This window comes from Haematobia irritans, chromosome 2 (assembly GCF_050003625.1).
Source record: "Haematobia irritans isolate KBUSLIRL chromosome 2, ASM5000362v1, whole genome shotgun sequence".
Lineage (NCBI taxonomy): Eukaryota > Metazoa > Arthropoda > Insecta > Diptera > Muscidae > Haematobia > Haematobia irritans.
The window spans coordinates 46,842,673-46,858,787 of NC_134398.1; positions in this window are offsets into that span (position 1 = coordinate 46,842,673).

The following is a 16,115-nucleotide window of genomic DNA, read 5'->3' on the forward strand; positions in this document are numbered from 1 at the left end:
AAGAATTTTATAACAAAATTCCCACAGTAAAGAGTTCTGCAAACCCCAAGAAGGAACATTCACCGAATTCAGGTGAATGCTAAACACAGTTCAGAGAAGAGGGTACCGAATACAGATGATCTGTACCGTATAAATATGATTTAAAAAATGTCTACAGTACTATACCAACTATGGTGCAAAGATGTTAACATCTCCGCCTTATACACAAAGGGTCATGCGTTCAATCTATGTTTCGACCAAACACCCAAAATGTTTCAGCGGTGGGTGGATTATCCCCACTCAGTAATACTAGTGACATTTCTGAGTATTTCAAAGCTTCTCCAAATGGCAGCACTCATTGAAAAGAGAGAATTTCACCACTTCTGTTATCACAATGGACTAAATTCTATTCTATGTGAGCTGCCAAAATACCTAACCTAATTCAAATCATGTTTACTTTTGCAAATGTTTCTCCCATGGGAAAGGACTTCTCGACAGCATTACCAAGAGCTAAATAGTAACATGTAAACAACAAACTCTCATCACTAAATAATTTTAGTGGTATCTTAACCAAATTGGCAAGCAATTATTACTAAATGGAAATCCTGTTAGGTGGCAGTAATCATGCAAATCAGTGATGGTAAGCCATTATTCCCAAGCATACGGTATTTCTGGGGATATGGTATAAATTCTAATCGTAAGCAGTTCCTTCAATTGCCGATCAATGATTGCCATTTTCAAGATTTAATTATCTAGATAAATACATTTTTAGGAAATTAAAAAAAAAACGAACTCAGCCTTATACCTTCACGAGTTGCTATGAATTCAATTTCTACTAAATCTAAGACAATTGTACTTGTTATCTTGTTGCTAAGTAAACAAAAGCATTTAGTTTTAATTGATTTTCGTTGGAACATGACTATCTATCCAAATAAAGAAATGGACATTGCATTTCATCAGAAAGAAAGACAAAAAGGCCACTAAAGTTCATTGTACATCCTTTGTTTTGGCTATCACAAGACAGAGAGCATTCAACACAAGTATATCCTTTTGTATTCCATTTTAAATGTAAGTGGTTACAATGATGGCCCAGTAACAATATGGCATACAGCCAAATTGTATAACCATATCTCTATATTTTTTGTTGCATTTCGGACAAAGTATGGATATGAGAGTATTTATTTAGCAAATATGCAATGAGGACTATGGAAAGTGTCGTTCGAAAAGTATGAACATATTTTTATTGAGTTATGAGAAAAACGTATTTAAAATTCATATGTACCTGAAGAGGAAATGTATGATCTTGAAGAAGAATGAAGATGCATATTGAAATTGAAATATACGAAATTTCTATAGAAATAAAATTTTGACAAAATATTCTATAGAACTCATATTTTAACAAAATGTTCTAAAGAAATAAAATTTTGTCAAAATTTTCAATAGAAATAAAATATACAAAATTTTCAATAGAAATAAAATTTTGACAAAATCTTCTATAGAAATAAAATTTTGACAAAATTTTCTGTAGAAATAAAATTTTGACAAAATGTTCTATAGATATAAAATTTTGACAAAATGTTCTATAGATATAAAATTTTGACAAAATTTTTTATGGAAATAAATTTTTTACAAAATTTTCTATAGAAATAAAATTTTTACAAAATTTTCTATAGAAATAAAATTTTAACAAATTTTTCCAAAGAAATAAAATTTTTAAAAATTTTATATTGATTTCAGCTTAAAACCATGAGTTGACTTAATTAAAAGTGTAGCTTAACCAACAGAGAAAAAGCATGTACGAGTATGTCAAATTTATTTGGGATTTTTTTTAATTTCAATTCAAAATTGTTTTAAAATTTTGACAAAACTTCCTATAGAAATAAAATTTGTACAAAATTTTTCATGGAAATAAAATTTTGACAAAATTTTCTATAGAAATAAAATTTTGACAAATTTTTCTGTAGAAATAAAATTTTGACAAAATGTTCTATAGAAATAAAAGTTTGACAAATTTTTTTTTATGGAAATAAAATGTTGACAAAATTTTCTATAGAAATAAAATTTTGACAAAATTTTCTATAGAAATAAAATTTTGACAAAATTTTCTATAGAAATAAAATTTTGACAATATTTTCCATAGAAATAAATTTTTAAAAAATTTTATATTGATATCAGCTTAAAACCATGCGTTGACTAAATTAAAAGAGTACTCGTAGCTTAACTAACAGAGAAAAAGTATGTATGTCAAATTTATTTGGATTTCTTATATGATAATGATTTTATATGATAAATATGATAAATTTTTCTTGAAATTTTTGTAGATTATTTTCGCCCCGAATGGCAACAGTGGTCCCGAATCCCATATTCACTGAAAGGTTAACCCTTGGCTTACTAAAGGCAAGGCACCGACAGAGGTAGTGTTCCAAGGTCTCATCATCCTCAAAACACTCCCTACATGCACCATCCTCAACTGCTACTATTCGCCATAGATATACTCTCAATTGTAAGGCTATGGTCACACTAGGCAAATATTTGTCCAAAATGAGTTTCAAACATTTTTCTAGAACCATTTTCCAAATGTCTGAATACGGTTTTTGGAAAATAATCCTACCATGATGTTATATATCCAATATGAGCTGGTTCGGCTGTGGCGACGGATTCTTTTTTGATTTCTGTAAAATATTTGCCCAGTGTGACCATAGCATAAGTGCCTGGTCATTATTTCCACGGCCCTCTAGACTGTCATCCTACTCCCTTTGAGCAGTTCTCCAGTCTTTTTATACCCTCCATCATAGGATGGGGGTATATTAACTTTGTCATTCCGTTTGTAACACATCGAAATATTGCTCTAAGACCCCATTAAGTATATATATTCTGGGTCGTGGTGAAATTCTGAGTCGATCTAAGCATGTCCGTCCGTCCGTCCGTCTGTTGAAATCACGCTAACTTCCAAACGAAACAAGCTATCGACTTGAAACTTGGCACAAGTAGTTGTTATCGATGTAGGTCGGATGGTATTGAAAATGGGCCATATCGGCCCACCTTTACGTATAGCCCCCATATAAAAGGACACTCAGATTTGGCTTGTGGAGCCTCTAACAGAAGCATATTTCATCCAATCCGGCTGAAATTTGGTACATGGTGTTGGTATATTGTCTCTAACAACCATGCAAAAATTGGTCCACATCTGTCCATAATTATATATAGCCCACATATAAACCGATCCCCAGATTTGGCTTGCGGAGCCTAAAAGAGAAGCAAATTTCATCCGATCCGGCTGAAATTTGGTACATTGTGTTAGTATATGGTCTCTAACAACCATGCAAAAATTGGTCCACATCGGTCTATAATTATATATAGCCCCCATATAAACCGATCCCCAGATTTGGCTTGTGGAGCCTCTAAGAGAAGCATATTTCATCCGATCCGGCTGAAATTTGGTACATGGTGTTGGTATATGGCCTCTAACAATCATGCAGAAATTGGTCCACATCGGTCCATAATTATATATAGCCCCCATATAAACCGATCCCCAGATTTGGCTTGCGGAGCCTCAAAGAGAAGTAAATTTCATCCAATCCGGTTGTAATTTGGAACATGGTGTTAGTATATGATATTTAACAAGCGTGCCAGAATTGGTCCATATCGGTCCATAATTATATATAGCCCCCATATAAAATGTTCTCCCGATTTGACCTCCGGAGCCTCTTGGAGGAACAAAATTTATCCGATCCGGTTCAAATTAGGAATGTGGTGTTAGTATATAGTCGCTAACAATAATACCAAAATTGGTTCAATCACACAAAAATTGGTCCATATCGGTTCATAATCATGGTTGCCACTAGAGCCAAAAATAGTCTACCAAAATTTTATTTCTATAGAAAATTTTGTCAAAATTTTATTTCTAAAGAAAATGTTGTTAAAATTTTATTTCTAGAGAAAATGTTGTTCAAATTTTATTCGGTTCATAATAAAATGTTCATCATTGTCAAAATTTTATTTCTATAGAAAATTTTGTTTAAATTTTATTCAGTTCATAATCAAGGTTGCCACTCGAGCCAAAAATAATGTACCAAGATTTTATTTCTATAGAAAATTTTGTCAAAAGTTTATTTCTACAGAAAATTTTGTTAAAATTTTATATCTGTAGAAATTTTTGTCAAAATTTCCTTTCTATAGAAAATTTTGTCAAAATTTTTATTTCTACTGAAAATTTTGTGAAAATTTTATTTCTATAGAAAATTTTGTTAAAATTTTATTTCTGTAGAAAATTTTGTCAAAATGTTATGTCTACTTTGTCAAACTGAATTATATACGAATTGGATCGATCTTTTCTGATTTAATATATACCACGTATGGACTTACATACAATTAGGAGGTTTTAAGATACCTTGCCATCGGCAAGCGTTACCGCAACTTAAGTAAATCGATTGTGGATGGCAGTGTTTAGGAAAAGTTTATACGCAATCCATGATGGAGGGTACATAAGCTTCGGCCTGGCCGAACTTACGGCCGTATATATTTGTTCTTATCTGGGTCAGTCCATAGTCGTCCTATTTCTCGCTAACATGTAAATTCTTAACGAATTATTTTCCTAAGTGTATCTGGTCATTTATTGCACTTAGCCAACTGTAGCAATAAAAAGAAATGGTAACGAATTTATAATCAATTTTAAAACATTTTTGTTGATTTCATTGGAAAAACAAAGCCATTTCATAATATTTGCAACCATTATTTCAACTACATTAATGGAAGTAAAATTTCAAATCAAATCTACCATTACCATAGAATAGAAATGCATAAAATTTTACTCTTATATTTTGGTCTTAGCAAAATGCAATGAAATTAAATGACCAAAAAGCTTTTAAATGGATATTTTGTTGTTTGTTTTGAATATTTCTAAAATGGGTTTATAATATGGATAGAAGCAAAACAAGTAAATAATGCCGAATTTTAGGTATCGATGGGATACTACAAATGTCCCCCAAGAAAGGAGATTGGTCTATGCAAGAATAGATGGAGGGGTAGACATAAAAAATGCACCCACACACTGAAAAAAAAAGCATGCCAAGTTCCAAAGATTTTGTCTTTACTTTAAAAATTTTGGTATTGATTCCGAGCCAAAGAAGCGGAGAATACAAGTAAGGATACTTTTAAGACACAATTCTCTTTTAAATTTGGGTTTTGTGTTCTTGATTTTAGAAAGCAAATTTTAGTTGTTCGATTTTTCAGCTTTTTTTCTTCATATGCTATTAAAGTCCTTTACAACTTTATTTTCCAAATTAAGACTCGACTTCCAGTAGAAATTATGCTATTTTTCAAGTAAAAACGTCTCTAAAATAAGGTGTTGGAAAACATGTCCTATATTTGAACGATTTTTTGCTATGTAGTCAAGATGCAAAAAGACAACAAATTTAAAGACAATTTCATTACATTTAAAGAATTTTTCTGAATTATTAAAGGCAAGTTGACCTTAGCCCAGAAAATTTTTCTTTCATATTATGATACCCATTTTAAGGCAAATCACTTAATTATAAGGACAATACGATTTCATTGAAAAGTTTATCGACTTTTGGACAAGGATGAAAACTTTATATTAGAGAAATGCGTCCTCTATGCTAAGCAAAATTTGCATTCGTATTTTAAAGACATGAAATCTTTGACCTCACGACAATATTTTTTTTCAGTGTGGGTATTAAGTTCGAGTTTAGCCGCTGAAATCGCTAAAGTGAAAAATAAATCAGTAAGAACAAGTATATACGGCCGTAAGTTCGGCCAGGCCCACAATCGAATTACTTGGGTTGTGGTATCTTAAAACTTCTTAACATCGTTTTCTAAATTGTTACTTAGTCCATACGTGGTAGAGAGCTAGAATCGAAATATGGGGGTCGCTTATATGGGGGCTATATACAATTATGAATTTGATATGGACCAATTTTTGAGTGATTGGGGATCGATTTATCTTAGGGCTATATATAACTATAGACCGATATGGACCTAGTTAGGCATGTTTGTTAACGGCCATATACTAGCACAATGTACCAACTTTCCACTGACTCGAATGAAATTTGCCCCTCCAAGAGGCTCCAAAACCAAATTTCGGGATCGGTTTATATGGGGGCTATATATGATTATGGACTGATATGGACCACTTTTAGCAGGGTTGTTAAATATCATATACTACCACCACGTACCAAATTTCAACCAGATCGGATGAATTTTGCTTCTCCAAAAGGCACCGGAGGTCAAATCTGGGGATCAGTTTATATGGGGGCTCTATAGAAATATGGACTGATATAAACCAATTTTTGCATAGTTATTAGAGACCATATACTAATACCATGTACCGAATTTCAGGCCAATCGGATAACATTTGCTTCTCTTAAAGGCTCCGCAAGCCAAATCGGGGTATCGGTTTATATGGGGGCTATATATAATTATTGACCGATGTCGACCAATTTTTGCATGGTAGTTAGAGACCATATACTAACACTATGTACAAAATTTCAACCGGATCGGATGAAATTTGCCTCTCTTAGAGGCTCCCCAAGCCACATCTGGGGATCGGTTTATATGGGGGCTATATGTAATTATGGACCAATGTGGACCAATTTTTGCATGGTTGTTACATACCATATACTAACACCATGTACAAAATTTCAGCCGGATCGGATGAAATTTGCTTCTCATAGAGGATTCGCAAGCCAAATTTGGGGGTCCGTTTATATGGGGGCGATCGTAAAAGTGGACCGATATGGCCCATTTGTAATACCATCCGACCTACATCAATAACAACTACTTGTGCTAAGTTTCAAGTCGATAGCTTGTTTCGTTCGGAAGTTAGCGTGATTTCAACAGACGGACGGACGGACGGACGGACGGACGGACGGACATGCTTAGATCGACTCAGAATTTCACCACGACCCAGAATATATATACTTTATGTGGTCTTAGAGCAATATTTCGATGTGTTATAAACGGAATGACAAAGTTAATATACCCCCATCCCATAATGGAGGGTATAAAAATGCATAAAATTATACATTTTTTATTATAACTTGGAAATTTTATCATAACTTGATGGAGAAAAGCCCAAAGCAAATTTTCACAAAGTTTGTATTCCTTAAAGTGGATTATAAAAGAAAAGTAATCGTGAAAAAATGACGATTTTAGCGGCTAAACTCGAACTTAATACCCACCTTAAAAATTGGTACTTAATTGGAGTTTAGCCGCTAAAATCAAAAATTAATCATTAAAAGCGGAATAAAATCATATATTTTATTATGAGTTGCAAGGGAAATGATCCAAAGTACACTCAAGAACTGCAAACTACACAGGAAGGAGATTTTAGGTTGCTATTAGAAAATTTGAACTAAACTGTACTAAACGCCGACAAATTCAAGATTTTTTTCTTAGACATAATTATTTTTTTTTTTATACCCTCCACCAGGATGGGGGTATATTAACTTTGTCATTCCGTTTGTAACACATCGAAATATTGGTCTAAGACCCCATAAAGTATATATATTCTGGGTCGTGGTGAAAATCTGAGGCGATCTAAGCATGTTCGTCCGTCCGTCTGTTGAAATCACGCTAACTTCCGAACGAAACAAGCTATCGACTTGAAACTTGGCACAAGTAGTTGTTATTGATGTAGGTGGGACGGTATTGCAAATGGGCCATATTAGTCCACTTTTACGTATAGCCCCCATATAAACGGACCCCCAAATTTGGCTTGCGATTGCTCTAAGAGAAGCAAATTTCATCCGATCTGGCTGAAATTTGGTACATGGTGTTAGTATATGGTCTCTAATAACCAGGGCTGTGGAGTCGAGCCAATTTTGCTCGACTCCGACTCCGACTCCAGCATTTTTCATCAGCTCGACTCCGACTCCGACTCCGGAGTCGACTCCGGGTAATATAACTAAATCTCATTTTAGTACCACTAATTTGTAGTTCTATTGAGGGGGTATATATGGGGTATATATATGGATCGATATAAAGTATCGTATTTATTTATGTGTACAAGGAAGGTCTTAATTTCGCATTTATACCAATTAAACTCTTTATTTCAAATTTAGGGCAATGTTTAATAAATAAAATAATGACATAAATACCCATCATAATATGAGAAGATACCGACAGTATATGTATTTGTGGACGAAAATTTTTATAAAGGGTTATATTCCCGTATGCATGAATTTGAATCTGAATCGATTTAGACAAAATTGTATATACTTCTAGAAAATCTCTGTACCTAAAATTTAAATCTAACGTTATGGGACGTAACACAATTATAGCAAAAAATAAAAATGCAAAGAAAGTCTAAAGTCGGGCGGGCCGATTGTAACATAATACTCTGCACAACTTTGTATTTAGATCTACATTTTGATAAAATCTGAAATCAGACTTCTACAAAATCTCGTGCAGTATTTGGGAAACATTCATAATTTTTTATATAGCAAAATTTGAGTCACTTTTACCAGTTTTCGACTTAGCAGTGAGTATCAGTAAGAAAAAAAATTTGAAAAAATTTGCTATATAAATAAAATGTTGACAAATTGTTTTATAGAAATAAAATTTTGAAAAAAATATAAATAGAAATTTTGGAAAAATTTTTGTGTAGTAAATAAAAGTTTGCAAAATTTTCTATAGAAACAAAATTTGGACTAAATTCTCTATATAAATAAATGTTTGAGAAAATTTTCTATATAAATAAATTGTTTCAAAATTTTCTATAAAAAAAACTATAGTAAACAAATTTTGACAAAATTTTCAATAGAAATAAAATTTTGAAAAAATATCAATAGAAATTTTTGGAAATTTTTTTGTGTAGTAAATAAAATTTTGCAAAATTTTCTAAAGAAATAAAATGCTGCAAAATTTTCTATAGAAAGAAAATTTAGACTAAATTTTTTATAAAAATAAAATGTAAAATTTTGTATAAAAAAATCTATAGTAACAAAATTTTGGCACAATTTTCTATAGAAAACAATTTGAAAAAATTATTAATAGAAATTTTGGAAAATATTTTGTGTAAATAAAATTTTGCCCAATTTTCTATAGAAGCAAAATTTTGGCTAAATTTTCTATAGAAATAAATTTTTGACAAAATTTTCTACATAAAAATATTTTTATACCCAGCACCATAGAATGGTGACAGGGGTATAATAAGTTTGTCATGTCGAAGATGAGCTAGATCGGTCCAGGTTTTGATATAGCTCCCATATCAACCGATCGCCCTATTTGGGGTCTTGGGCTTATAAAAACCGTAGTTTTTATCCAATTTGCCAGAAATTGGAAACCTAGAGGTATTCTAGGGCTATAAGGAGGAGTGCTGAAAATGGTGATTATCGGACCATCCGTAGTTTTTATCCAATTTGTCTGAAATTGGAAATCTAGAGGTATTATAGGACCATTACAAGGCGTGCCGAAGATGGTCATTATCGGACGAAGTTTTGATATAGCCCCCTTTTAGACCGATGTTACGAGTTTACTTCTTGGACTTCTACAATCCGTAGTTTTTATCCAATTTGCCTGAAATTGGAAATCTGGAGGTATTCTAGGACCATTAAGAGGTGTGCCGAATATATTGTGTATCGGTCCAGTTTTTGATATAGTCTCCTTACAAACCGGCCCTCCGTTTTGGGGTCTATATTCTAGAACTACAATAGATGTGCTGAATACTGTACGTATCCTTCCATGTTTTTGGCGTAACCCCATTAGTCCGATTGGACCAAAATAGACCCAAAAAATTATTGAAGTTGGTCCGATGGTCAGACCAAATGGAATTTTTCTGCAGAAATAACATTTGGACAAAAATTTCTATAGAAATAAAATTTTAACAAAATTTTCATAGAAATAAAATTTTAACAAATTTTTCATAGAAATAAAATTTTAGCAACATTTTGTATAGAAATAAGCTTCTTAAAAAAATTTGGGATACAATATTATGCAAAAATTTTGTACAAATTTTAAGAAAAAATAAAATTTTGCGATAACTTTCTATAGAAAAAGATTTCTGCTAAATATGTAATAGAAATAAAATTTTGGCTAAATTTTTTACAGAAATTAAATTTTGGCTAAATTTTCAATAGAATTAAACTTTGGCTACATTTTCTATAGAAATTAAATTTTGGCTAAATTGAAATTTTGGCTAAAATGAAATCTATTGAAATAAAATTTGGACCAAATTTTCTATAGAAATAAAATATGGACAAAATTTTCGATAGAAATAGAATGAAGTCAAAATTTTATACAGAAATAAAATTTTGAAAAAAATTTCTTTCGAAGAAAAATTTTAGAAAAATTGTAACTTTTAAATTATATTAATTTAAATTAGAAAACTGGTCCCCTGGTATGAATTTTGGAAAAATTTGGTCCAAAATAAAAATTCGTTGTTGCAACGCACATTTACAGGATATGTTTATGATTCCTTTAAAACTCAAACAAAAATAGTTCTTATAAATCCGGAATCTGATAGGTAAAATCTTTGCATTTATTTTCGGGATGCGAACTGGTTAAACTGATCTGTCATCAAACCCCCATGAAATTTTCTAAGGAAATTAGTATATTTGATTCATGGTGGTGGGTATTTATGATTCGGCCCGGACGAATTTACTGCTGTATATACTTGTTTTATTTTTTATTTTCTATAGAAATAAATGTTGACTTGATTTTCTATAGAAAAAATATTTCTATAGTAATAATATCTCGAATAATTTTTTTATAGAAATTAAATTTTGACAAAACATTCCATATAAATACAATAGTGACAAAATTTTCTATAAAAAACAGCTTTGACCATTTTTTCTGTCATATGTGTGTAGGTATATAGCCTTAAAATAAAATTAAAAACAATAAATTCGAATTATTGGTCGAATTATTTCAAATAAATTGATATGGGGATTAAAATGGATCGATCCAGCCCATTTGCTAGTCTAACATTCTAGGAAACATAAAATGATAGCCGTAATTGGAAGTTGATTTTCATTTCCAATCATGGTGTACATTGATCGAATGCATAACGCATTGGAAACTAATTTGCGTAAAAACTTTTTTACTTACAAAAATGTGAAGTGTTTTAAAAAATTTGGTTTAGCCGGAGTCGGAGTCGAGCAAAATTTTTACGACTCCGACTCCGACTCCAGCCAAATCTTCAGACTCCGACTCCAAGACTCCGACTCCGACTCCGACTCCACAGCCCTGCTAATAACCATGCTAAATTGGTCGAAATCGGTCCATAATTATATATAGCCCCATATAAACCGATCCCCAGATTTGACCTCCGGAGCCCCTTGGAAGAGCAAATCTCATCCGATCTGGCTGAAATTTGGTACATGGTGTTAGCCTTTAAGAGAAGCAAATTTCATCCGATCCGGTTGAAATTTGGAACATGGTGTTAGTATATGGTCTCTAACAACCGTGCCAGAATTGGTCCATATCGGTCCATAATTATATATAACCCCCATATAAACCGTTCTCCAGATTTGACCTCCGGAGCCTCTTGGAGGGGAAAAATTAATCCGATCTGGTTCAAATTTGGAACGTGGTGTTAGTATATGGCCGCTAACAACCATACCAAAATTGGTCCATATCGGTCTATTGTTATATATAGCCGATCCCCAATTACACAAAAATTGGTCCATATCGGTTCATAATCATGGATGCCACTGGAGCCAAAAATAATCTACCAAAATTTAATTTCTATAGAAAATTTTGTTAAAATTTTATTTCTATACAAAATTTTGTTAAAATTTTATTTCTATAGAAAATTTTGTTAAAAATTTCATTTCTATAGAAAATTTTGTTAAAAATTTAATTTCTATAGAACATTTTGTCAAATCTTTATTTCTATAAACAATTTTGTCAACTTTTATTTCTATAGAAAATTTTGTCAAAATTTTATTTCTATGGAAAATTTTGTTAAAATTTTATTTCTACAGAAAATTTAGTTAATTTAATATATACCACGTATGGACTTACTATTTAGAAGACGGTGTTAGGAGGTTTAAGACACCTTGCCATTGGCAAACGTTACCGCAACCCAAGTAATTCGATTGTGGATGGCAGTGTTTAGAAGAAGTTTCTACGCAATCCATGGTAGAGGGTACATAAGCTTCGGCCTGGCCGAAGTTACGGCCGTATATACTTGTTACACCCTGCTCCACACTGTGGAAGTTAGTGCATATGTTTGCAACACCCAGAAGGAGACGAGATAGAACCATGGTGTCTTTGGCAAATATGCTCAGGGTGGGCTCTTGAGTCGATATAGCGATGTCCATCTGTCCGTGAACACATTTTTGTAATCAAAGTCTAGGTCGCAGTTTTAGTCCAATCGACTTCAAATTTGGCACAAGTATGTGTTTTGGCTCAGAATAGATCCCTATTGATTTTGGTTCAGATCGGTTCAGATTTAGATATAGCTCCCATATATATATTTCGCCCGATATGGACTTATATGGCCCCAGAAGCAAGAGTTTTACCCTAATTTGCTTAAAATTTTGCACAAGAAGAACAATTAGTGCTATAGTCAAGTGTGCCAAATTTTATTGAAATCGGTTCAGATTTAGATATAGCTCCCATATATATCTTTCGCCCGATATGGACTAATACGGTCCCAGAAGCCAGAGTTTTACCCCAATTTGGTTGAAATTTTGCACAAGGAGTAGAATTAGCATTGTAGCTATGCGTGCCTAATTTGGTTGAAATCGGTTCAGATTTAGATATAGCTCCCAAATATAGCTTTCGCCCGATTTACACTCATATGACCACAGAGGCCAATTTTTTGGTCCGTTTTAGTTGAAATTTTGCACAGGGAGTAGAATTAGCATTGTAGCTATGCGTGCCAAATTTGGTTGAAATCGGATCAGATTTGGATATATCTCCCATATATAGCTTTCGCCCGATTTACACTCATATGACCACAGAGGCCAATTTTTAACTCCGATTTAGTTGAAATTTTGTACAGGGAGTAGAATAAGCATTGTTGCTATGCGTGCCAAATTTGGTTGAAATCGGTTCAGATTTAGATATAGCTCCAATATATAGCTTTCGGCCGATTTACACTCATGTGACCACACAGGCCAATTTTTTGCTCCGATTTAGTTGAAATTTTGCACAGGGAGCAGAATTAGCATTGTAGCTATGCGTGCCTAATTTGGTTGAAATCGGTTCAGATTTAGATATAGCTCCCATATATAGCTTTCGCCCGATTTACACTCATATGACCACAGAGGCCAATGTTTTGGTCCGTTTTAGTTGAAATTTTGCACAGGGAGTAGAATTAGCATTGTTGCTATGCGTGCCAAATTTGGTTGAAATCGGTTCAGATTTAGATATAGCTCCATATATATGTTTTCCTGATTTGCTTTCATATATATGTTTTCCTGATTAGCATTCGCCCGATTTCCACTCATATGACCACAGAGGCCAATTTTTAACTCCGATTTAGTTGAAATTTTGCACAGGGAGTAGAATTAGCATTGTTGCTATGCGTGCCAAATTTGGTTGAAATCGGTTTAGATTTAGATATAGCTCCATATATATGTTTTCCTGATTTCGACAAAAATGGCCAAAAATCCTTGTAAAATCGCCACTGCTTAGTCGAAAATTGTAAAAATGACTCTAATTTTCCTAAGCTTCTAATACATATATATCGAGCGATAAATCATAAATAAACTTTTTCGAAGTTTCCTCAAAATTGCTTCAGATTTAAACGTTTCCCATATTTTTTACTAACATTGTGTTCCACCCTAGTGCATTAGCCGACTTAAATTTAAATCTATAGATTTTGTAGAAGTCTATCAAATTCTTCCAGATCGAGTGATATTTAAATGTATGTATTTGGGACAAACCTTTATATATGGTATCGAAAATTTAGATCTACAAAGTGATGCAGGGTATAATATAGTCTGCCCCGCCCGACTTTAGACTTTCCTTACTTGTTTTTTGTTCACTTATTGATGAACTTTTCGTAGTTTAAAGGAAAAAAATTGACTTCAAAATTTCAAAAATGTCTTAAGTGCCACACGAATTTCACGATGCGCGTTTTTTTTTTTTTGGTAAAATTTACAAATTTTAAGAAGTTCGGAAATATTTTGTGGGAAACACGAATTTTGTAAATGTTAGAGCTGTCATTCGGGAACGACATTTGTAAATCCCGAGATTCGGAATTTCAAAATATTGAAAACCGAAAATCAAACAGGCAAGATTGCCCAATGATTTTAGACCCATTAGTATATTACCGGTTTTCTCCAAAATTTTTGAAAATTTGTTGAATCAGCAAATTTTTGCTAGTCAGATAGTGACCGATAAATTATCGAACTTCCAATCGGGTTATAGGAAAAATTTTAATACCACGACTCTTATGGCTAGTCTAATTGACGAAATCCGCAGGAATACAGACAACAAGCTTGTTTCGGTTTTGGTTAGTCTTGACTTAAGCAGGGCTTTTGAATCCGTTTGCTATGAACAGTTGCTGAACAAATTATTTCTCAAGTTCTCATTTTCAAGATTAGCCTGCAATTTAATTTTTTCGTTCCTTTCCTGCACGGATGAAAAAGACTGTTTTTCATATGTTTGGCTATAAACATTATATGTTTGGAACACAAATTTTTAAACACAATATTATTGAGTGCAAGCATATAATGTTCATAAACTAGCATAACATGTTTGGGACATATATGTTAATATGTTAGAACATATTATGTTTGGGACATAAAATGTTTGTAAATATAATATGCTTGGATGCAAACATATATTAATTTAGAAATAGCCTATAAACATATATGTGTTTAGTAGCTTGGAGCGCTATTTAACAGGGAGCGATGTTGAATTAAGTTGGTGGTTGTTGCTTGTTATTACAAAATTAACATTTTATTTTTCCTTGGGCAATTGATCAGCTACTTCTTTGATCCTTACAAACTGTGTGGTCCGCTGTTCGAATCCCCGTCCGGCAAAAGGTAAAATTAAAATAAAATAAAAAATCATACAATTGAATAATTTCTTCTACAATGTTTGTATTACAGAAAAAGGTGCTAAGAACTAAAAAATCTCGTGGAAGTGAGAAAGATGTGGGGGAATATACAATTGGGCAGAAACAAAATTTTGAGCATTCAGGTCGAAAACCTATGTTGTTAGCACCTATATTACCTGTTTATTTTCATAATTCATTATGATTGTAAATATATAAATAAATAAAATTTTGAGCACAATATTGTTTGGGAGAATTTTTTTTAAGCATATAATATTTTTGGGTGCAAAATGCTTCCAAATATATTATATGTTCACATAATAACATATTGTTTTTTGGAAGACAACATTATTGAATTTGGATGCAAAAATACAAAATGTTTGGAACATAGACTACCCAAACATATATTGTTTAGACCAATATGCTTTCAAACATATTATATATTGGAAGAGATCAAACATATAAATGTTTGGGCAATACCCAAAAATGTATATGCTTGAAGCAAAATATGTTTGGGAGTATATGTTACAGAAGCGATTTTTTGTGAGCGTGTGTAGAAGACAATTTGTGCAGGTTGGTAATTCGTTTTCAACAACTAGACCTGTTGTCAGAGGGGTACCTCAGGGTTCAGTGTTGGGTCCGGTTTTATTTAGTCTTTATGTTAATGACATTTTCGATATTCTAACTGGGATGACCTGTCACTTGTATGCTGATGATCTGCAGTTACTTGTTATGTTTGAAAAGCACGACTCCCAGAATATCAATAGTACATTATTTCGTATTGAAGAATGGTGCTATAGTAACTTTATTACTCTGAATATTTCGAAATCGAAAGCAATGATATTTAATGGTATTGGTGTGAATATCCCGAATATAGCGATTGGAAGTGGAATCATAGAATATTTTGACTGCATTAAGACCCTTGGTTTTTATTTAGATAACAACCTGAGTTTCGATGTTCATATCAACCATGTGTCGAAAGGAATTATTTTTGGACTTCGGAAACTCTACGGTATTAATGTATTTTTACCACTTAAGATGCGTAAAATCTTAGCTAGTGCTTTTCTCTTGCCTCAAATTTCTTACGGCTTGGAGGTATATTCTGGTACAACTGCCACAAATATAATGAGATTAACAGGATTGTACATGTAACTATATATGT